Source organism: Haliotis rufescens, unplaced genomic scaffold (assembly GCF_023055435.1).
Source record: "Haliotis rufescens isolate VD_foot unplaced genomic scaffold, xgHalRufe1.0.p SCAF_99, whole genome shotgun sequence".
In the NCBI taxonomy this organism is placed as follows: Eukaryota; Metazoa; Mollusca; class Gastropoda; order Lepetellida; family Haliotidae; genus Haliotis; species Haliotis rufescens.
Genome location: NW_025964393.1, coordinates 295,357 through 321,204, shown reverse-complemented (window position 1 = coordinate 321,204; position 25,848 = coordinate 295,357). Strand labels below are relative to the sequence as shown.

The following is a 25,848-nucleotide window of genomic DNA, read 5'->3' as shown; positions in this document are numbered from 1 at the left end:
TAAAAATCTTGTTTGAAAAAATTAAATTGTCAGTCTACGATGCCCTTTCTCTTGGTTTATTGTTTCATTCGAGGAAGCCATTTTTGTTGTTGTGACACTTCCATGGGTATTAGAGAAGTACTTACACCTTTATCAGAGCGCTTCAGGACCATTGATGTCATCGTGACGTCAACATTATACGGGATAAATATATCAACGCATCGCGTCCAAAGGGCCGTTTTTATTATCTATTTATTTGTATTTTAATGGAAAGTGCATTTTTAGAAATTATTTGTTCAACATTATTCCAGATTAGAACAACTCCTCAGGCTACCGTCAGCTTCTAAATGCTTGTCAGAGATGACATTAAGGGACTATTTTACTCAGAAATTGAAATAGAATGATGAAATATTGAGATTCGAATTGAAGGAAGATTCCGGCATGTGGGCGAATACTTATAAACGAAGAACAAGCCATTCTGGCGATGAGGGATATTACTTACAAAAATTGTGCAGTGCACTTTTTGCAAGCGAAATCAGCATTGATTATGGTAGATAAGGAGTGGCAGTCTGGTGACCGCGGGCGTTTACATCTACATGTTCTTGCTGTTCGTGCTCTTAATACAAGTTCAGCACTATTGATTCTATTTCAAGTGGCGATGTCCATACATGATCCGAAAAAATGTAATGGTTATTGCCAGGTTTCTGTGATTCGCCATTTTAGGAAATATTTGTATAACATCCCTGTTTAAGATAACATGACAATTGTAGACAAAACAGTACCACTCATTCACAAATCAAACACCACATGAATACAGGGCCCTCGACACACTGCAGCTAACAAACAGGAGTCTCTGAATTTGTCACGTCCTTACCAACGAAGGTTTATGATATACGTCCTTTTGTCCTGCCACAACGCAAGGTGAAATAATCCTGCCACTGAAGAAAGTTCTTGGTCACTCCAGGTTCCTCAGGACATCATTGAAAATAATGTCCGTGACACAATTACACTCAACAAAGTGTTGGATCGTGAGGAGATTTGACACACAATTGAAATTTTGTTTAATGATTTGGATACTCCAAAGCCAGAAGCCGGTACACATGTAAGGTTGGTCTTGTATGAGTATTTTTGTAACCAGACAAACCTAAATGAACTGAAACATTTTGAGTGCATTGCTATTCGTGGTCTTTAAAGACTGCTCTGTTGACTACAGTTCTCCATAGTGTTTTGTTAGGAAACACTGACTCATAAAGTAAAATACAAGACATTTTCTGATGCTTTTACCACGGCAGCAAACTCTTTGTTTATCAGATTACATATACAAAAACATAATTCTTCAAATTTATTCAACAAGCTGTGAACTCCCCTTGTGAACGTTGAAAGGCTAAGAACGGCTGATGGAATCAGAAAATCAGAACATTATCTCGAAGAAAATACATTGTTGATTCAAATTTAAATGGAAACAAACTGGACTGAGAAAAAGGTTACACAGACACATTTAGAAGAAAAGAAATCAATATTCATTCACTAGTTCCTTTTTGATATGTTTCATTCTTATTTGCGGTTACCTCCCATACTTACCGAATTCATAAACACCGTCCAGAGGGGGTTAAAGTGTAATAACTTTATTGTCCCCTTGAGAGGGTATGTGAGACCATATCATTCAAAGTATGTATGTTTCTACCACCATTTACTCGTTGAATACTTGTTTCTTTTAATTTTGGCCTAAACTTACTGAAACAGAAGGAGGAAGCAGAAGTATACGCGCACGCGCGTGTGTATGTGTGTGTGATTGTGGTTATGTGAGTGTGTGTGTGTGTGAGAGAGAGTCCATTCCTTAAAAACAATGGAGCCAAGGCCCACAGAAATCGTTAAAGTAAATAAATAATATGAATATTATGTTGTGTTATAGTTTGATTTTATAACAATGTTCATATTTAAAGCAATTTTAACCTTTTAACCTTTGACGAGAAAAACATCAGGCAAATATATATATCCTTGTTCTGGTCTCTATATTTCCTGTGAGCCCCGTCAACATGTATATATCGTGCAAGTGATTGATGAAATGCTACTTTAGGACCCCAAGAAAATATGAAGAGTTGGATACCATGCATTATAAATGTTAGCTGGCGATGGAGATTGGTGCATGTGCAACAGCAGCAACGGACATATTCTTCATGCATCACTCAAGGGAGACTCACGCAGAATGAATACTGGCTTCAAAAAGCTCTCGTCTATTTTGTACATATTTTCCATAAAACAGTATTTCATCAAAGTGTAAATGTAGGGGTGTGTTTTAATGAGTAGAATATTCTTGTTAATGGTGCCTTGTTCCATTTTTTTTCAAGGAATGGAGAGAATGACCTCACATATGTGTTGTCCGGGTCGCCATTTTGAGACAGGTAGATAATTATGAGTCAGAGTGTTAGGTAGATATTGACCTTGTAAAGTTGTTAATGTTATTTGTTTATGACTGACAACATTTAACACTTAATAGCATGTGCTCAATGAAGAAGCGAGGTTTGTTAAGTTTGCCAGTGAAAAACCAAATGGCTTATTCTACCATGCCGCTCAAAATCATTATGTTTTACCTGTATTGTTTATGGTTTGATATTTTTTCTTTTGCAAATTGTAATCAGCAGCTGTCAACAGGGTTCGCACAATGAGCAAGAAACGACCCTTTATTGAAATGTAATTAAAGTAAAACTAACTAAAAGTATAGTAAATGTACCATTGCAATTTGTAAATTATGATAGGAAAATTCTTTGAAAGATGTTCAAGTAATCGCAACGAACTGTTCAGTAAACTGAGATCATGCTGTCCATTTAGGAGATAAATATTTCGTTTTGTAAAAACAGGCAAAGATTTTGAGCCAGTGAAGCGTTTGAGTCTCAAAACTTTGGGAGACATGAACAAGAAGATCAGCGTTACAACCACTGCAAACAAAGTAGTCCAGTATAAGCAACAGGGAAACATTGCTTTTCAGTTGTTCATCAAATTCCAAAATCAAGGGATACAACTCGATATGAAGGAATTCCTGACATAACTCCAGCATTGGGACGGCTTCCTTGCAAGGACAGACAAGGCAAAGGCTTTCCATCACCTGACCAAGGAACTGGAGGACGCTGGTGTCCCTCCTGCTAATGAAATTATTGTAATCCATGATGGCAACGCTTGTTTTTACTACTTGAAAGACATTCCTGGTAACTTCAGACAAATTTGATATCATGTAAAAAAACGGTGATGTTGTGATCAGCACAGAAAGCTTTGTGGCAAACTCTGCCAAATCCATGGAGCGACAAAGAAAGGGATGTGGAGAGAAACTCATTGTCAAAGGAGAGAATACGAACAAACCCACGTACTGGAAGCAGTTCCTATCCAATGATATGAACAAGCACCAGTTCATCACTTTTCTTACTGGACTCTGGAGCCAAGATAAATTCGCAAAAACCTACATGGTAGAAAAGAAACAGTAGTATGTGAAGGCTCTGCATACCAATGTACTTCTGATGACGGTCTGAAAACACAGTGTACAGAAATACCAGTCCTCAAGTCTTCCCAGGAGGAGACAGATTCCAGGATCATCCTTTATTGTGAATATGCCAGGTTCCAAAACTACAAGTATGTAAGAGTAAAGAGCCCAGATACTGACATTTAGTTTATCGTTCTCCATTATGTACTCAAGAATATCAAAATTCTCTTTAAAACCGACACTGGTAATAAAAATAGATTGAATGATGTAAGTGATGTAAGTGAAGTTGCTCTGTCCCATACTCAGCAACACTGAGGTGGGGGTGGGGGGCTGATGTTCATCGAATCTGCGTTGGAATTTTATGTATGTGTTCATCTATCTTTTTATGTTTCACTGTCTTATGTCAAAATATTTTAGCTCCCCAGGAGGTATTGCAGCCAGAAGATTTTGAAGAGGTTCCCATCCATGATGCCCTGTACTGTTTTTGCATCAAGCCATGCGAAGTGGTCACTGGAAATAAGTCTTTTTTTTTAAAATGTTTTTGTCCTTTGGTCAAGCCCAAGAAAACTACATCAATTATGATTATGATTGTGTAATTAATGGGAAAAAAATTCATTTACCATCAGTGTCTTTATGTATCTCAGAAAATGAATAGACGTCCCATTTGCTCAATACTTCATCGAAATCTCCCGTGTGGAAGTAAGGGTAAAGTTCAATCTGTTCCTCCATGTTGATGATTTAAAAAATAGTTCCATTGATTAATGTATGCATACATTGTAATGAGACAAAACAAATTCAGTGATGTCATTCTCACTCGACAGCACTTTTTAACCAGTCAGATCAGAGAAAATACCTATTTTTTGGTCACAATGCTTAATGACTAACAGTATTACTACATGAAAAGTCAGCTTACTATGAATGTACCTAGTGAAGGACAGTGCTTTGGTGCTTTAGGTCCATGAGGCAAATGTTGAATGAATCTCACAAGCAATTAAACACTGAATCTTGATGACTGTTTGTGTTCTGGCTTAGACATAGCCAGCACATGGATTAACGGTCGTACCTTCACCTGACCTGGTTGCCACTTACTTAAGAGAGATAGTGTCAACTCTTCGTTATCACACGAGTTAGTGGGTCTGGCTTTTCGCCTTATTTTCTATAATCCTTGAAGGAGCTGGACATATGCCCTACAGAAAAAACGTGCCTTACACATGATATACATGTTGGGGGAATCGAACTCGGATTTTAGGGTGAACTCTTGGAAACTTAAACCATTTGCCTCCCATCACAGAAAAAAAACACGCTCTTACAAGCACACACCATGTGATGTATTGAGAAACATTCTTATTTTCGTATGTATTAACTTTAAGTCCCTCACTCACATTAACTAGGAAAATGAAATAGTTTCACGGACATCTATGTGATAAGTTTTATAACATTAATGTAAAGATGATAAGAATGCACTTGTGTGTGCCCTGAAAAGAGTGAGAGAGATATTGCTCTTAACACTGCAGGAGACACAGATAAGGCTTTGTCATTAGGTATATATACTGACTCACCACATGTAGTGGTATTACTTCATTAATATGGAGCTTACAGTTGCCATTGCTCTTATAGTTCCTTCGTCTTTAAACATCAGCACTGCTGCAGACAAACCACACATTGTCTTCATCGTAGCAGATGACCTTGGCTGGAACGACATTTGATGGATCAACCCTGACATCCAGACACCGACAATTGACCGTCGCGCCCGTAGCGGCGTCATCCTCAACTCCTCTTATGTCCAGCCGCTGTGTTCTCCCTCCAGAAACTGCTTCATGTCAGGCAAGTTTCTATACCACACAGGGCTTCAGGATAATGTTGTCTTCATAGAGCAACCCAAGTACATGCCAGCGGACTTGACCACCATCCCACAGAGGCTGAAGACCCTCGGCTATGATACCCACATGGTCGGGAACTGGCACCTTGGCTTCTGTAATCGGAAGTACACGCCCCTACAGAGGCTTTGACACATTCATGGGCTACTATGCAGGTATGGAGGACTACTTCACACATGTCAGGGACGAGGTGGCTGATTACTATGGATATGACTTCAGGAACATGACAGATGTTTACAAGCGCGCTCAAGGGGAATTCTCCACATACGTGTTTGCGAAGAGAGCCATTGATATCATAATGAATCATGACAAATCCAAGCCGATGTTCCTGTATCTGCCGTTCCAAGCTGTACATGGGCCACTGCAGGTGCCCGCTAAATATTCACCGATACAGCCACATTCATGATTTGAACAGGATGGTTAACAGTGGCATGGTAAGTGCTTTGGATGAAGCTGTGCTCAACATCACCACTGTCGTCGAGAACTATGCATTCATGGACAACCTACTGCTTGTGTTTACAACAGACAATTGGATGCCTCCCAGACATGGAGCAAATAACTGGCCTCTGAGGGGCGGGAAAGCCACACTGTGGGAGGGAGGTACCAGGGGAGCGGGTTTTGTCTACAGCAAGACTCTTCTGAAGAAGAAAGGCTACATACACCCTGGTCTGTTCCACGCAGTGGACTGGTATCCCACGTTAATGGACATAGCTCGGGGAGACTCCAGCCAGCTGGACATAGACGGGTTGAGTCAGGTCGACATGATCATCAACGGAGGTGGCAGCGTCAGAAACGAATTTGTCTACAACATCTACGACGACCACTAAGCTGCAGCTCTCAGGTGGGGAGACCTGAAGTTGATGGTTGGTGAAATCCCACACGCAAATTGGACGACTCTCTCCTCCCTAGCGTCATGCTGTACAATATCAACGCCGACCCCACGGAGCACCAGGACATCTCCAAGGATAACCCCGGCCTTGTCAACCTCCTACTGCAGATGCTAGCCCTGAAGAATGGGACTCGGATGCCTGCGATGGACCCACCCTCTGACCCTCGATCTAACCCAGTCAACTTCAATGGCGTCTGGAGTCCTGGCTGGTGCTAGAAATTGCTTCATGACTACAGTGCTTCAGTAGTCACATAAAACATTCGAACCACCGAGAACTGTTTTATCACCGAGTCACGTGACAGTATGTGTAATTTACGTGATTATTCGTTCACATCTGTCTTTGTGCCTGTGTATTAGTTTGTCATATAGACCCTGAAACAAATATTTCCAATACAGCCCATGCAAGTCTATAATACACGTCTAGATTACGCCAGTATCACCACTCCCCATGACCCCACACTGAGCCCAGACGCGATCCTGCTCTTGACCATGCAGCTGCCACTCTGACAAAACAACATGGGTGATTACTTTGGAGACCTGGAAACATATCAAATATCTGTGTGGTTTTTTTTCTTTAGTTCCTTCATTGTTAACCTGCTGAGGACAGGGGAGGATTTCCAAACGTTTTGCATTTCTGGGTAAAAATGAATAGGGGCATTGAAGAGTTAAATCGCTTTATCGCTGATGAAAGCAAGGTTTGATTCCCCACATGGGTACAATGTGTGAAGCCCTTTTCTGGTGTCCCCCGCCGTGATATTGCTGGAGTATTGCTAAAAACGGCATAAAACCATACTCACTCACTCAGTTCCGTAGAACTGTTACAAATAAATAAATGTCTTTTTAAATGATGTCAAAAGTCGTCTTACAATATTGTCCACTAAAGTGTCATCAACTAGACTTTTTCGACACACATCATACATTGAAAATTCCTGATGTACTAACACTTTTGAAACTTTTTCAATCAGAAGATATGCTCCGTCCTAGTGAAAAATTTTCCTCGTGTTCGATGCTATATCAATCAAACTGCCATTTGTAGTGCAAACAAAACATTTTGACTTTGGAGAAATATTACGTCACTTTGAAATCTTTGGTTGAGTTTTGGAGAGATCAAGTTATCTTGAATCACACAAGACTAACATCTTGTCCCTGAAAAGAACATATTGAAAAGAAAACAAAGTCGTTAAATTATAGTTATTAAATATAATAAAAAGGAGTCAAGAAACATTCTTCCTGAAACTGCAGTTATCTAGAATTATCAAATATTATAGACTTGCACTGGTTATATTGGATATATTGAGTATTTGTTTCAGGGTCTGTATGACAGACTAGAATCACACTTAATGCTGACCCTTAGCTAGTATCCCTAAACTTCTCAAATTCATGGATTTCTGGACATTTGACACTTGCAACCCTCTAATAGGCCCACCACTGGCAGTGAGAGGGGTGTTTGGGGAGGAGTAGTAGGGGTAGTAAATACCCTTGTCGCACCAACTTTTAGAAGCATGTCAGTGATAAGTGATAGCAATCTGTACATGTGTTGTGAAATTCTAAGCATTTATAGCTCTGCAGATTTGGTCTCTGAAAATGAAGAAAATCACTGGGCTCCTTTTTATTATATTTTATAGCTATAATTTAACAATTTTGTTTTCTGTAAAATATGTTCATTTCAGAGACTAGATGTTAGTCTACGTATGTATGACTGGAACGTGTAAAACGATACCATCCTATTGTAGATAATGTGACGCATTTTGTGAACATTCCTGTCTGCCACATTGATTGAGAGCTGCGATGTATATCTTGGATGAAAATTATCTTGTCAGTATTCGGTCTTCAATCGTCTTCAGATTGCGCCAGCTGTCTTTTGATTATTTGCGAAAAATGATTCTGCAGGAAGGAATTGTTGTGGTTGTGACACCCCTCTGTACGTATTGGAGAAATACTTTCATCTTTATCAGAGCTCTTCAGGACCATTGACGTGACGTCATTGTGACGTCGTTGAGTCACAGGGGAAGTATATCAATGCATCGTGTCCTAAGGGATGTTTTTATCCCATTGGCCTTCATGTATTCATTTTTTTTGGAAAGTGCATTGTAAGGATAGTTATGATAAGTCGAGCATTGGTTCGTACTAGTACAATTCTTTTTTTTGCCATCAGCTACTGAGTGCTTGTCTGAGATGATGTCTAGGGTCTCTAGTCCTGGCAACTTGAAATAGAATCGCGAAATATCGTGATTATTATTTAACGAAGTTCGCTGCATGTCTTTTAATATTCATAAAGTAAAAACCAAGCCATCACGGTGGTGAGGGATACTACTTACAAAAAACTGCCAAGTGAGCTTTTTGAGAAATAATAATTTGGCTAGCGATAAACATCATAAAGGAGTTTTGACCATGTGGTTACATTACGGGAAAGGAAGGCAGTCAAGTAACTGAGAGCGGTTATATCTGCATGTTTTCTGTTTCAGTTCGTGCTTGTAATGCACGTAAAGCGCTATTGATTCTATTTTGTTATCCGAAAAAATGATGTGGTCATTGACAGGATTCTGTGATTTGCCTTTAAAAGAAATGTTTGTGTCACAGACCAGCCACATCTCTGTATAAGATAACATGACAAATGTAAACAAAACAGAACCATCATTCACAGATCACCCAAGGTCATTCACATACAATACCAACTCACTAAAAACACTACATACATCAGGTCATTGATCATTGCAACTGACAAGCAAACACAAACAGCTTAACATAAATGCCAACTGGAATCCTACCATGATCTCTCTGGACCTGCCACATCCTTGCCAACGCAGGCTTAGGAGCCTGCTTGCCTGCCATACCCATGTTTAGAGTCCTCCAACAGAGCAAACTCAAATAGGCCTACCACACATGAGGCGAAATAGTCCTGCCAGTGATGAAAGTTTACAGTCCCTCCAGGTTCCTTCGGAGTCCTGACCAACTATGACGTCCCTCTGACGTCATCAAGAGTGACGTCATCCGTGTCCGCATTGCTTCCCACATCAAGTTAGTACTTCGTTTGTACATGTTATTATAAGTTTAGGGGCAGATTACAGCTTAGCCTGTGAAACTTTTCATAAAGTTTAACATCTGGCAAGAAATAATACAGAAACAGAAGTCTTCCATTCACTAAATTAAACACCAAAAACGGTAAGGATAATTTCACTGTCCGTATGGCCATTTGGTTTTTTTAAAATGAAAAAAAAAAAAAATCTTTAGTTTATACTTTATATTATTTTGCGTTGCCTCACGCGCACTTGACGTAATCCGTCTTGTGTTGACAACTTCGGGGGAACACGAGCAGATTTTACCTGCATATTGGAGTTGAAACTCGAGGCTATTCCTTTCAAAAAAGATTATGGTTTAAGTTAAGGGGAGTGGTTTACTTTGAAAAGGGTAGAAACTACCAGAGACCCTATATCAGTATAGATACCACATTTCAATGTAATGTTACCTTCCTTGTCCGGAATATAACATGCCTCAACTCACTACAGTCCGTTTGCTGCAGGCAGAAGCGTATCACCGAAATGCAAAATAGATATATATCCAAAGGCAACAATTCGTCTTAAATGGCATTAGAATAGTTTATTTGTCCAACTCATCATCATAATTTCAGACACTGTCTTGAAGTGTAGAAAACCATGTTTAAGAAGCGACATATCATGTCATTGTTTGTGGTTTAATGCTTGTTGTTACAAGGATGTCTGTGCAATCAACAAAGCATCCGAAGGGCATCGCGAAACACAGGAATTGTCTCAAACGTCTATTCCGAATTATTTACTTTGTAACTCTCACTGTTTCTGTCAACTGTAATAATAATTTGACTGAAACTTCCCTGATCTAAACCATCTCTTTTACAATATGAAGCTTTAATTCCGGTCTCAACTTTGTCAGTACACCCCACCCCCACCCCCACCCCCCACCCCCAAGCTTGTAATAATCATAAACGTGAAATACCAAGGTTTTAAAATCATCTGTGATTTTCATCATGTACCGTATTGTAATGATATATTGAGCTCATTTTGTTTATTTTATTATTTGAAATTAGCTGAATAGAAATACCAAGAACATCATTAACATTGCTTTGAGAATATTTAACAGATTCCCATTGTATATTCCGTTTAATAACTACTGCAGAAAGATACGCTTCTGATTTAGACTTTTCATTTGACGGGATTTTATTACAGAAAAATACAGTAGTAGCCTAGCCGAACACATGCGAATTTCACGTGCGAATGTAGGGTTTTTCAGTTTACAGTGCGGACCCCCTTATAAAAACAGGCATTACACCACCAACAATTACATGCATGACAGTTTCTTACACACTTTTGTCCACACCTCATGACAATGTCTGAAATTATTTTGACGAGTCGGTTTGGACAAATAAAAATCTTTCATACCATTTAAGACCAAGTTTTGCTTTCAAATGTATATCTATTTTGCATTTTATCGGTATGATTTTGCAGTAAACGGACTATAGGTGGACGCGTCAATCGGTGTGAATCTGCATTGTAGTAACGTTACGATGAAATATAAGATGCTTAAAAAGTCACACATAAACGTTCACAATGTTTCTGTCGCCAGCATTTCCAATACCGACGTACACAATTCACTTTCCTCATGGCAAACATCCTGAAAAAGGTGAATTCTTCCTCCACGATTATTCTTTGAGATGACTGTAATAACAATACAGTGCATCGACAGGCACTTAACTTTGAAACAGACTCGTAGTTACGGGGAAACGTATGTTTTTCCCCACGAAATGTATGTTGAAGAAGGAACTTTGACCGTCAGTATGGAAAATAAATAAAGACTAATTTCAACTATATTCCAACCATAAGGCCTCGCTACCCTCACGACTCTTCGCTAGTAATCACGAAGTACGTACAACTTTGTTATTAAGGTGGCTAGAGACATGGCTTGCTGTTCAAAAGTTGTCCAGCCATGGGCATGCATGGGGGGGGGGGGGGGGGGGGGGGGTGCTCCATAACCGGAAGTACTTATTACGTTTGCTTCTAAGGGAGCTTAAGGCATAGGACTTTTTGTTACCAGTGTACTGCCCTGGGTATGTGCGCCCCCAAACCAGAGAGAGATTAATGTTGTTTTTTAAACTGAAAGTTATGTTTTGTTGAACAGGAATCATTAGGAAGCCGGTAAGGCATTTAAGGGGTTTTTGGCTTGGGCTACTGAAGGGAAGGCAATGCGGAGTTGGGCGATTAAAATATTATTACTTGGTTTGTCATAGAATAAGTTTAGGTCCGAGCATGCATTTGAGTTTAATACAGATAAATCTGAATTTGTTATTTTGTTTTTTAACGCCGCAGTCAACAACATTCAATTATATGACGGCGGTCTCTAAATAATTGAGTCTGGCACAGACAATCCATTGATTGTCATAATGCGCATAGATCGACCCACTTGGGATACGATGACACTCATCATCCAAGTCAGGGAGCCTGACCACCCGATCCCGATATACGCCTCTTACGACAAGCAAAGTCGCCTCTTACCAAATGCATCGGTTCTAAGATGTGTACAGAGGGTGGTGGCCATGGGTTGTTTGGAAGTAAGCTTGGATCCATGGGGAATGAGAGCAAGGACGCGGACATGTGAGATGACAATATGTGGATTGGGAATAGTTTGAAGTGTGAAGCTAGTGTATAATATATAGTTAGTTTGAAGTTTGGAGTATTGGGAGCGCGGTCGTGGGGAAACAGTATTGAGGTTTAGCTGTGTGTTCTTAAAACACTATAGCACGGACGTGGAAAGGGACAACTTATGGTAAGTGATAGAGACAGTTACAGGTTTGGAGCTGAGGTAGACATTTAGACGCGCGGACCATGAAGGTGAAATCTAGACTGAGGCACCTCATTGAGGACAACCAAGTAAAGTGTGGCTTGTGAGAGATGTTGGTGGTGTTGCGGATTTTTGGGTTGTTGCGGGTGTTGTGGTGGGTTTTTTATGTATTCTATTATTTCATATGGAAAGGGTTTTGTCGCATTATTTATACGGATGTCCTTTGCATTAATAGCATATTTGTTCTGTTGTTTGCGATGTGTTAGCATGTAGGGCATATTCCAGTGTGGTGGGGATTTGTAATTTGAAGGTGGTTGTTCTTTTGTTACTGACAGGTAAAACTTGTTTTAGTGTTGATTTCATTTGGGGGATTTATCAACGTATTGTATTTTGTTTCTGTAAATATAAGTGTGTTTAGGGAAGCAAGAGTTGCCTGTGCGTCTTATTAGTGCTTTATTCATTGACTTACATATTTACTGTATGTTAATGGTAGTCAGTGTGTGCGTGACCATGTGTATGCAGTGAGGCCAGTGTAGTTGCATGTCTCCTGCACTGACAAAAAGTGTTTCCTACAAACTTAATAAGTAACAGCGGCCAGAAGGTTCTTAAACAGCGAATTTACTATCCTGCCTGGTAGATATCACGCTGCAACGGTGAAGAGAAGGGGTATCCCATGTGGAGGGGAAAGTCCGAGTAACTCTTCATTCCTTAAAGATAATGTAGCCGAGGCCCACCGAATAATCTTTATTTAAAGCTAACAAAAATAACATGTTCATAATTCTGAGCTACTTTTGGATACTATAACTGTGTTCATATTTTAAGCAATCAGAGTAACTTTTGACGAGAAAAGAAGCAGGTAAACATGTATATCCTTGTCCAGGTCTATATATCTCCTATAATCTCCGTTAGCTTGTATTAACAACACGCGATTGATAAAATGCTACTTTAGGATCCCAAGAAATTATGAAGAGCCGTGTACCATGTATTCTAAATATCAGCTTGCGAGAGAGCTTGGTGCTCGTGCAACAACAGCAAAGAACATATTCCTCGTACATCAAGCAGGGGTAACGCACACAGATTATACTAGCTACAAAGAGCTCTGTTCTATTTTTAAGATATATAAATCCAGTTTCCAGCCTTGCCGAACTGTTTCCCTCCTTTTGACCAAAGAGATTCCACCTCTTATAGCCCTTGCATTAGCTTGAAATAAAATGGCGGCGCACAGTAAAGACAATCTGATCAATAATCAAGACCTCTATTGTAATAAAACAGGTCTTACTTCACGCAGTGCATCAAATCACCTGACCACTTCATTTAAAAACATAAAAATATTTCGAAAATATCTGTCGACGCCCAGTTGGAGGTAAACCTGCTTTGAAATCTACACTTTGAAATACATGTTATTTGAGAATCGGATGTCTAGTTTGTCACGTGACTTTGATTGGACTTTGCATAAACTTGTTAGTCCAGCCAAAATGTAACTCGGCAATTCCAGCCTTGTTCGGCAAGAGTGGTAACTGGATTTTTGTAGTCATTGCCTGGGGATTATGCTCATCACTTCCGCCTTGGTCCGTGTCGGGGGAGCCATTTTGAGACAACAAATAGGTGAATATTGGCCTTGTAACGTTGTTAATGTTTAAAACTTTACACCAAGATTTAAATAAGCTAAGTAGGGAGGTTTGTTAAGTTTGCCAGTGTAAAACAATATTTGTCTATTTTAGGGATCTGTCAATTGATTTTTCGTAGTATTTTGTAAATAAATATAAAATGTCAGTGAAAATCATTATATGTCACCTATATTGTTTATGTCATTCATGTTTTTCCTTCGCAAATTGTATTCAGCAGCTGTCAACAGGGATGCAAAATGAGCAAGAAACACTGATACTAATTGATACTGACTGTTTTATAAATTGAACTTGCCTACGATGGGCCACCTCTGCTAGTCTTAATATTTACGGGGGGCACGGGTAGCCCAGTCGTCTAAGGCGCCGCTATTCGCTGTGCAGAGTTGCGTCCCTTGGGCACGCCAGAAACCTATGATTATGGGTTCGAATCCCGGTTCGCCCCGATTATGTTTCTAGGTTTGTCAGCACCATACCCGTGCTCGTGGGTTTCACCGAAGTGGTAAACGTCTGAGACCTGCATCACTTCGGGCTTTCCTCCCACATTAAGCTGACACGCCGCGATATAACTGGAATAATGTTAAAAGCGGCGTTAAACCTAACTCACTTACTCAATTATTATTTACGAACTGGTTTGAAAAAACTCCTGACAAGTTAGTGAAATTCACTTAGGAAGTGAGTAAACTTCACTAAATATTTCTGTCAGTGTGTGGTTAGTTTGGTGATGTTTGGTAGCTCTGTGTCTGTATATTGAGGCGGGAGGTGACATGAATAGTCGTGTATGTTTGTCATCGTGTATGCTCGTAGTAGGTTGTTCAGCAGCAAGTAACAACCGTCACATCAATCCGCAAGCATCTTGTGCTGCCTTTGTCATATCTCTTAACAAGTGCAGTCATATTACGATCTCATCCTGCCGGGTACCATTTGACGTTGATATGAAATAGCTGATACCTCAGGTAGGTATGCCTGCTTTATTTTGATACATACAGAACATAAACTTATCTAAAGAGAAATACTAGTAACTATGACAACGAAAGCATTACTATTCGTACAGTAACAGGATATAGAAATCGGGATAATACTGTGATATAGAAGGTGTGTCCAGAAACTAAAAGGGTGCGTTCTTCCCTTTTGTACTTTTAAAGATCTATATTCAATAATCCATGAAGGAGCTGGACATATGCCTTACAGAAAAACGTGCCTCACACACAGTATACATGTTGGGGGAATCAAACTCGGGTTTTAGGGTGAACTCTCGTAAACTTTGACCATTTGCCTCCCACCACAGAAACAACACACACTCTAACAAATACACCCAATGTTTATATCATTTGAGAAGCGATCTTTCTTCTGTTTGAATTTACTTTTGAGTCCGTCACTTACATTTAACAGGAAAAAAAGTATTTTCACAGACGTCTATGTATTAAATTTTATAACAATAATGAAACGATGATAAGAATGTAGCCTTGCACATGTAACGTGACCTGATAAGAGTGAAACAGATATTGACCTAAATGCTGCAGGAGACATAGATTACACCTTCTCCTCAGGTATATATACTATCTCGCCACATGTATAGGTGTTACTTCATTAACATGGAGCTTTCAGTTGTCATCGCTATTATAGTCGCTTCGTGTTTAAAAATCAGCACTGCTGCAGACAAACCACACATTGTCTTCATTGTGGCCGATGACCTTGGCTGGAATGATGTTGGCTGGATTAACCCTGACATCAAGACCCCGACACTTGACCGTCTCGCCCGTAGTGGTGTCATCCTTAACTCCTCCTATGTCCAGCCGCTGTGTTCCCCCTCCAGAAACTGCTTCATGTCAGGCAAGTTTCCATACCACACAGGGCTCCAGGACAGTGTGGTCTTCATAGAACAGCCCAAGTATATGCCAGCTAATCTGACCACCATCCCACAGAGGCTGAAGACCCTCGGCTATGATACCCACATGGTCGGCAAATGGCACCTAGGCTTCTGTGATTGGAAGTACACGCCCACCTACAGAGGCTTTGACACCTTCATGGGCTACTATGCAGGTATGGAGGACTACTTCACACATGTCAGGGATAAGGTGGCTGATTACAATGGTTATGACTTCAGGAACATGACAGATGTGTACAAAGGCGCTCAAGGGGAATACTCCACATACGTGTTTGCACAGAGAGCCATTGACATAATAATGAACCACGAAAAGTCCAAGCCGATGTATCTATATCTGCCGTTTCAAGCTGTACATGGGCCACTGCAGGTGCCTGTCAAATATTCAGACAGATACAGCCACATTCATGATTTAAATAGGAAGGTTTACAGTGGCATGGTGAGCGCTTTGGACGATGCTGTGTACAACATCACCACTGTCCTTGAGGACCTTGGATTCATGGACAACCTACTTCTTGTGTTTACAACAGACAACGGTGGGCCTCCTTCAGAAGGTGCCAATAACTGGCCTCTGAGGGGCGGAAAAAACACACTATGGGAGGGAGGTACCAGGGGAGCGGGTTTCGTCTACAGCAAGACTCTGCTGAAAAAGAAAGGTTACACTCACCCTGGTCTGTTCCACGCTGTGGACTGGTACCCCACGTTACTGGACATAGCAGGGGGAGACTCCAGCCAACTGGACATTGATGGGTTGAGTCAGGTCGACATGATCCTTAATGGAGACAGTAGCGTAAGGAATCAATTTGTCTACAACATCTATGACGACCACTATGCTGCAGCTCTCAGGTGGGGAGACCTGAAGTTGATCGTTGGAGACCCTGGATACTCGGGATGGTACCCTCTCCCTGGTTTGGCCTAGATGTCCCAATCATGGACGATTCTCCCCTTCCTAGCGTCATGCTGTACAATATCAGTGCCGACCCAACAGAGCACCAGGACATCTCCAAGGACAACCCCGACCTTGTCAACTTCCTGCTGCAGATGCTGGCCCGGAAGAATGGGACTCGGGTGCCTGCAATGGACCCACCCTCTGACCCTCGATCTAATCCAGTCAACTTCAATGGTAGCTGGAGCCCCGGCTGGTGCTAGAAATTGCTTCGATATAGTCACGTGACCAGTTGACCCACCGAGAGACGTGTTGTGCCTAAAGTCACGTGACCATTCGATCCCCCGAGAGACGTGTTGTGCCTAAAGTCATGTGATTATTTTGTATCTGATTTGCTTGATTATATGTAATTCCCCTGTAAAACCGGATCATGTAGGAAAATAATGTCCTATTTTGGAATAAAGTGATGCATTCCTCTCTGGAACTGTGATATAAATCTTGTTTGAAACAAATTAAATTGTCAGTCTACGATGCCCTTTCTGTTGGTTTATTGTTTCATTCGAGGATGCAATTCTTGTTGTTGTGACACTTCCATGGGTATTAGAGAAGTACTTCCACCTTTATCAGAGCTCTTCAGGACCATTGATTTCATTGTGACGTCAATGGATTATACGGGATAAATATATCAATGCATCGCGTCCAAAGGGCCATTTTTATTATCTATTTATTTGTATTTAAATGGAAAGTGCATTTTTAGAAATGATTTGTTCAACATTATTCCAGATTAGAACAACTCCTCAGGCTACCGTCAGCTTCTAAATGTTTGCCAGAGATGACATTAAGGGACTATATTACTCGGAAATTGAAATAGAATGATGAAATATTGAGATTTGAATTGAAGGAATTCCGGCATGTGTGCTAATACTTATAAACCAAGAACAAGCCATTCTGGTAATGAGGATTATTACTTACAAAAATTGTGCAGTGCACTTTTTGCAAGCGAAATCGGCGTTTACATCTACATGTTCTTGCTGTTCGTGCTGTTAATACAAGTTCAGCACTATTGATTCTATTTCAAGTGGCGATGTCCACACGTGATCCGAAAAAATGTAATGGTTTTTGCCAGGTTTCTGTGATTCGCCATTTTAGGAAATATTTGTATAACCTCCCTGTTTAAGATAACATGACAATTGTAGACAAAACAGACAACTCATTCACAAATCAAACACCACATACATACGGCGTCCTCGACACACTCGACAGGAGTCTCTGAATTTGTCACGTCCTTACCAGCGAAGGATTATGATATACGTCCTTTCGTCCTGCCACAATGCAAGGTGAAATAATCCTGCCACTGATGAAAGTTCTTGGTCACTCCAGGTTCCTCAGGACATCATTGAAAATAACGTCCGTGACACAATTACACTCAACAAAGTGTTGGATCGTGAGGAGATTTGACACACAATTGAAATTTTGTTTTACGATTTTGATACTCCAAAGCCAGAAGCCGGTACACATGTAAGGTTGGTCTTGTATGAGTATTTTTGTAACCAGACAAACCTAAATGAACTAAAAACATCGTGGTCGTTAACGACTGCTCTGTTGACTACAGTTCTCCATGGTGTTTTGTTAGGAAACACTGACTCATATAGTAAAATACAAGAAATGTTCTGATGCTTTTAACACGGCAGCAAACTCTTTGTTTATCAGGTTACATATACAAAAACATAATTCTTCAAATATATTCAACAAGCTGTGACCTCCCCATGTAAACGTCAAAAGGCTAAGAACGGCTGAATGGGAACAGAACATCAGAACATTACCTCGAAGACAATACATTGTTGATTCAAATTTAAATGGAAACAAATTGCAATGAGAAAAAAAGTTACACAGACATATTAAGAAGAAAAGAAATCAATATTCATTCACTAGTTCCTTTTTGATATGTTTCTCTCTTGTTTGCGGTTACCTCCCATACTAGTACTTACCGAATTCATAAACACCTTCAAGAGGGGGCTGAAGTGTAATAATTAAATTGTCCATTTGAGAGGGAAGCAGGAAGCAGAAGTATCCCCGCGATCGCTTGTATGGTGGCCTCACTTTGGTGGCTGGTGATCTCTATTCTGTTTCTATAACATATTATTATTTATCGTAATTTCCTTGTAGTTCCATACAGTTTTAAAAGATATATCTGTTGTTAATGTTACTAACGTGGCTATATCCCCCGCCCCTGTTGCAGAATTTATGACATAATTAAATCTAAACAAACAACCTTTTTCAACCGAGGTGGAACTTGTCATGGAAATTGTAAAAAAAAAGAGAGTTCATAACCTAAGTCCACCTTGTTGCCATGGAAACGTAAAACAATCTAAAATTTCTAAATAGCAAAAGGCACCAGTTCATGAAAAAATATTGAACGTTTTATGAGTTATGCTCCGGAAACGAACCCTACCCTCACAGAACCTAAGTCCATCTTGTTGCCAAGGAATGGAGAGAATGACCTCACATATTTGTTGTCCGGGTCGCCATTTTGAGACAGGTAGAAAATTATGAGGCAGAGTGTTAGGTATGTATTGACCTTGAAAGTTGTTAATGTTATTTGTTAATGACTGACAACATTTAACACTTAATAGCATGTACTCAATGACGAAGCGAGGTTTGTTAAGTTTGCCAGTGAAAAACCATATGGTTTATTTTTTTTATCTGGCAATTGCTTACCATGCAGCTCAAAATCATTATGTTTTACCTGTTTTGTTTATGGTTTGATATCTTTTCTTTTGCAAATTGTAATCAGCAGGTGTCAACAGGGATCGCACAATGAGCAAGAAACCACCCTTTAATGAAATGTAAATGAAAGTTTAGTAAATGTACCATTGCAATTTGTCAATTATGAGAGGAAGATTCTTTGAAAGATGACAAGGAATCGCAATTAACTGTTCAGTAAACTGAGATCATGCTGTCCATTTAGGAGATAAATATTTTGTTTTGTAAAAACAGGCAAAGATTTTGAGCCAGTTAAGCGTTTGAGTCTCAAAACTTGGGGGGGGGGGGGGGACATGAACAAGAATGCACTTGTACCGTGACCTGAAAAGAGTGACAGAGATATTGCTCTTAACCCTGCAGGAGACACAGATCAGGCTTTGCCATTAGGTATATATACTGACTCACCACATGTAGTGGTATTACTTCATTAATATGGAGCTTACAGTTGCCATTGCTCTTATAGTTGCTTCGTGTTTAAACATCAGCACCGCTGCAGACAAACCATACATTGTCTTCATCGTCGCAGATGACCTTGGCTTGAACGACGTTGGCTGGATCAACCCTGACATCCAGACACCGACACTTGACCGTCTCGACCGAAGCGGCGTCATCCTCAACTCCTATGTCCAGCAGCTGTGTTCCCCCTCCAAAACCCCCGATCTTGTCAACTTCCTGCTGAAGATGCTGGCCCTGAAGAATGGGACCCGGACGCCTGCGATGGACCCACCCTCTGAAATTGCTCCATGACTACAATGCTTCAGTAGTCACGTGACCATTCGAACCACCGAGAACTGTTTTATCACCGAGTCACGTGACAGTATGTGTAATTTACGTGATTATTCGTTCTCATATGTCTTTGTGCCTGTGTAGTAGTCTGTCATACAGACCCTGAAACAAATATTTCCAATACAGCCCTTGCAAGCCTATAATGCACGTCTAGATTACGGCAGTATCAGGGTCTGTACAAATCTGCTGAATTCACAAGCGAGGACAGAGCTTGTAATCATCAGTCAGTCTCTGGCTGTCATAAGTTTTTAGTATTAGCACATTGAACATTACTGATGTACTAACACTTTTGAAACTTTTTCAATCAGTAGATATGCTCCGTCTTATTGAAAACTTTTCCTCCTGTTCCATGCTATATCATTCAAACTGCCATTTCTAGTGCAAACAAAACATTTAGACTTTGGAGGAATATTAAGTGACTTTGAAATCTTTGGATGAGTTTTTGAAAGATCAAGACCAACATCTTGTCCCTGAAAAGAAAAAATAGTTGTTAAATTATAGTTAAACTTCTCAAATTCATGGATTTCTGGACATTGGACACTTGCAACCCGCTAATAGGCCCACCCCTTGCAGTGAGAGGGGGTGTTTGGGGAGGAGTAGTAGGGGTAGTAAATACCCTTGTCACATGATCAGTGATAGCAATCTGTTCATGTGTTGTGAAATTCTAAGCATTTTTGCTCTGCAAATTTGGCTAGTCTCTGAAAATGAAGAAAATCACTGGGCTCCTTTTGTTTTCTGTAAAATATGTTCATTTCAGAGACTAGATGTTAGTCTACGTATGTATGGCTGGATCGTGTAAAACGATACCATCCTATTGTAGATAATGTGACGCATTTTGTAAATATTCCTGTCTGCCACATTGATTGAGAGCTGCGATGTATATCTTGGATGAAAATCATCTTGCCAGTATTCGGTCTTAAATCGTTTTCAGATTGCCCCAGCTGTCTTTTGCTTGATTGAGAAAAATGATTCTGCAGGAAGGAATGGTTGTGGTTGTGACACCCCTCTGTACGTATTGGAGAAGTACTTTCATCTTTATCAGAGCTCTCGGGGACCATTGGCGTTACGTCATTGTGACGTCGATGAATCACAGGGAAAGTATATCAATGCATCGTGTCCTCAGGGATGTTTTTTATCCCATTGGCCTTCATGTATTCATTATTTTATGGAAAGTGCATTGTAAGGATAGTTATGATAAGTCAGGCATTGGTTCATACTAGTACAATTCTTGTTTTTGCTATCAGCGACTGAGTGTTTGTCTGAGAAGATGTTGAGGGTCTCTAGTCCTGGCAACTTGAAATAGAATCGCGAAATATCGTGATTATTATTCAACGCAGTTCGCTGCATTTTCTTTTAATACTCATAAAATAAAAAAAAAGCCATCACGTTGTGAGTGATACTACTTACAAAAAACTGCCAAGTGAGCTTTTTGAGAAATAATAATTTGGCTAGCGATAAACATCATAAAGGAGTTTTGATCACGTGGTTACATTCCAGGAAGAAAGGCAGTCAGATAACTGAGAGCGGTTATATCATCACGTTTTTCTGTTTCAGTTCGTGCTTCTAATGCACGTAAAGCGCTATTGATTGTATTTGATTATCCGCAAAAATGATGTGGTCATTGACAGGATTCTGTGATTTGCCTTTAAAAGAAATGTTTGTGTCACAGACCGGCCACATCTTTGTATAAGATAACATGACAAATATAAACAAAACACAACCACCATTGACAGATCACCCAAGGTCATTCACATACAATACCAACTCACTAAAAACACTTCATACATCGGGTCATTGATCATTGCAACTGACAGGCAAACACAAGCAGCTTAACATAAATGCCAACCCGGAATCCTACCATGATCTCTCTGGACCTGTCACATCCTTGCCAACGCAGGCTTAGGGGCCTGCTTGCCTGCCATACCCATGTTGTTTAGAGTCCCCCACAGTGCAAACTGAAATATGCCTACCACACATGAGGCGAAATAGTCCTGCCAGTAATGAAAGTTTACAGTTCCTCCAGGTTCCTTCAGAGCCCTGACCAACTATGACGTCCCTCTGACGTCATCAAGAGTGACGTCATCGATGCCCGCATTGCTTCCAACAGCAAGGTAGTACTTGGTTTGTTATAAGTTTAGCGCAGATTATGGTTTAGCCTCTGTAACTTTTCATAAAGTTTAACATCAGGGAAGAAATAATACAGAAAAAAGTCTTCCATTCACTAAATTAAACACCAAAAACGGTAAGGATAATTTCAGTTTCCGTATGGCCCTTTTATAAAAAAATGAAAAAAAACCCAACAAATCTTCAGTTTATACTTTTTATTATTTTGCGTTGCCTCACGCGCACTTGACGTAATTGACGTAGTCTTGTGTTGACAACTTCGGGGGAACACGATCAAATTTTACCTGCATATTGGAGGTGAAACTCGAGGCTATGCCTTTCACAAAAGATTATGGTTTAAGTTAAGGGGAGTGGTTTACTTTATATGAAGAGGGTAGAAACTACCAGAGACCCTATATCAGTATAGAGACCACATTTCAATGTAATGTTACCTTCCATGTCCGGAATATAACATGCCTCAACTCACTACAGTCCGTTTGCTGCAGAAGGGTATCGTTTCAATGCAAAAAAGATATATATCCAAAGGCAACAATTCGTCTTAAATGGCATTAGAATAGTTTATTTGTCCAACTCGTCATCATTATTTCAGACATTGTCATGAAGTGTCGAACAAAAGTGTTTAAGAAACAACATATCATGTCATTGTGTGTGGTTTAATGCTTGTTGTCACAAAGAGGTCTGTGCAATCAACAAAGCAGCTGAATGGCATCGCGAAACACAGGGATAGTCTCAAACGTCTATACCGTAATATTTTCTTTGTCACTCTCACTGTTTCTGTCAACTGAAATAATAATTTGACTGAAACTTGCCTGATCTTAACCATCTCTTTTACAATATGAAGCTCTCATTCCGGTCTCAACTTTGTCAGTACACCCCCTCCAGCTTGCAATAACTATAAACGTGAAATACCAAGGTTTTCAAATCATCTGTGATTTTCATCATGTACCATATTGTAATGATATATTGAGCTCGTTTTGTTTATTTTATTATTTGAACTTAGCTGGATAGAAATACCAAGAACATCATTAACATTGCTTTGAGAATATTTAACAGATTCCCATTGTATATTCCGTTTAATAACTACTGCAGAAAGATACGCTCCTGATTCAGACTCTTCACTTGACAGAATTTTATTACAGAAAAAAACAGTAGTAGCCCAGCCGAACACATGCGAATTTCACGTGCGAATGTAAGGCTGTTCAGTTTACAGTGCGGACCACCTTGTAAAAACAGGCATTACACCACCAACAATTACATGCATGACAGTTTCGTACACAGCTTTTTATACCCCTCATGAAATTGTCTGAAATTATTTTGATGAGTCGGTTTGGACAAATAACTTTTATACTATTATACCATTTAAGACCAAGTTTTGCTTATGTATATCTATTTTGCATTTTATCGGTACGATTGAGTGAGTTGGGTTTAACGCTGCTGTTAACATTATTCCAGTTATATCACGGCGTGTCAGCTTAATGTGGAAGGGGAGCCCGAAGTGATGCAGGTCTCAGACGTTTACCATTTTGGTGAAACCCACGAGCACGGGTATGGTGCTGACAAACCTAGAAACATAATCGGGGCGAACCGGGATCCGAACCCACAATCATAGGTTTCTGGCGAGTCCAGGGGACGCAACTCTGCACAGCAAATCGCGGCGCCTTAGACGACTGGGCCACCCGTGCCCCCTTATCCGTACGATTTTGCAGTAAACAGACCATAGGCGGACGCGTAAATCAGATTGAATCTGCATTGTAGTAACGTTACGATGAAATACAAGATACTGAAAAAGTCACACATAAACGTTCACAATGTTTCTGTCACCAGCGTTTCCGATACCAACGAACAAAATTCTCTTTCCTCATGGCAAACATCCTGAAAAAGGTGGACTCTTCCTCCACGATTATTCTTTGAATGACTGTAATGACACTACAGTGCATCGACAGGAACTTAACTTTGACACGGAATCGTAGTTACGGGAAACGCTTGTTTTTCCCCACGAAATGTATGTTGACAAGGAACTATGACCGTCGGTATGGAAAATAAATATAGACTCATTTTAACTATATTCCCACCATAAGGCCTCGCTACCCTCACGACTCTTTGCTAGTAATCACGAATTGCGTACAACATTGTTATTAAGATACTCGTAGCTAGAGACATATGGGCTGCTGTTCAAAAGTTGTACAGCCATGGGCATGCAGGGGGGTGCTCCTTAACTGGAAATACTTATTACTTTTGCTTCTAAGGGAGCTAAAGGCATGGGACTTTTGTTACCAGTGTACTGCACTGGGTATATGCGTCCCCAAACCAGATATAAATTAATGTTGTTTTTTAAACTAAAAGTTTATTTTGTTGAACAGGAATCATCTGGAAGCCGGTAAGGCAATTGAGGGGTTGTTGACTTGGGGTACTGAAGGGAAGGCAATGCGGAGTTGGGGCGATTAAAAAAATATTTCTTGGTTTGTTTAGGTCCGAGCATGCATTTGAGTTTAATACAGATAAATCTGAATTTGTTCTTTTGTTTTTTAACGCTGCAGTCAACAACATTCAATTATATGACGGCGGTCTCTAAATAATTGAGTCTGGCACAGACAATCAAGTGATTGACATAATGCGCATAGATCGACGCATTTGGGATACGATGACATTCATCAACCAAGTCAGGGAGCCTGACCACCCGATCCCGATATACGCCTCTTACGACAAGCATAGTCGCCTCTTACCAAATGCATCGGTTCTAAGATGTGTACAGAGGGGTGGTGGCCATGGGTTCTTTGAAAGTAAGCTTGGATCCGTGGGGAATGAGAGCAAGGACGCGGACATGTGAGATGACAACATGTGGATTGGGAATAGTTTGAAGTATGAAGCTAGTGTATAATATAAAGTTAGGTTGAAGTCTGGAGTATCGGGAGCACGGACGTGGGGAAACAGTACTGAGGTTAAGCTGTGTGTGTTGTTAAAACACTATAGCACGGACGTGGAAAGGGATAACTTATGGTAATTGACAGAGACAGTTACAGGTTCGGAGCTGAGGTAGACATTTAGACCCGCGGACCTTGTAGGTGAAATCTAGACTCAGTCATCTCATTGAGGACAAGCAAGTAAAGTGTGGCTTGTAAGAGATGTTGGTGGTGTTGCGGAATTTTGTGGTTGTTGCGGGTTTATGGGTGTTGCGTCTTTTTATGAATTCTATTCTTTCATATGGAAAGGGTTCTTTTGCATTAATAACATATTTGTTTTGTTGCTTGCGATGTGTGAGCATGTAGGGCATATTCCAGTGTGGTGGAGATTTGTAATGTGAAGGTGGTTGTTGTTTTGTTACTGACAGGTAAAACTTGTTTTAGTGTTAATTTCATTTGGGGTATTTTTCAACGTATTGTATTTTGTTTCTGTAAGTATAAGTGTGTTTAAAGGAGCAAGAGTTGCCTGTGGGTTTCATGTCTTATAAGTGCTCTATTCCTTGATTTACATATTTACTGTATGTTAATGGTAGTCTGTGTGTGCCTTTCTGGTTTCTCGCTTTGTCTGTTGTTACGTTCCGATGTGAAGGCACCAATAGCTTTGCGATTGTCTGATCAGTGAGTGTTAATGTTTCTCGACGTTGATGAAGTTGGTGTGGACTTTTGACGAATTGTACAGAACTAAACAAGTCAGTCATGATGAAGACATAGTTGTGTTTTAAAGTTTCTGCGATTGTTATTCCAGTCTGCTTCGCCGTTCTGTGCTTTGTGTAGAGATAAGTGATTTGTTATGCATG

At 40.2% G+C, this 25,848-nt stretch overlaps 2 pseudogenes; both read left to right on the top strand.

Moving 5' to 3' along the window:
• The first annotated feature begins 5,037 nt into the window (after window positions 1-5,037).
• LOC125377779 lies at window positions 5,038-6,433 on the top strand (annotated as a pseudogene).
• Window positions 6,434-15,203: 8,770 nt separating this feature from the next.
• On the top strand, window positions 15,204-16,908 carry LOC125377786 (annotated as a pseudogene).
• The last annotated feature ends 8,940 nt before the right edge of the window (window positions 16,909-25,848 follow it).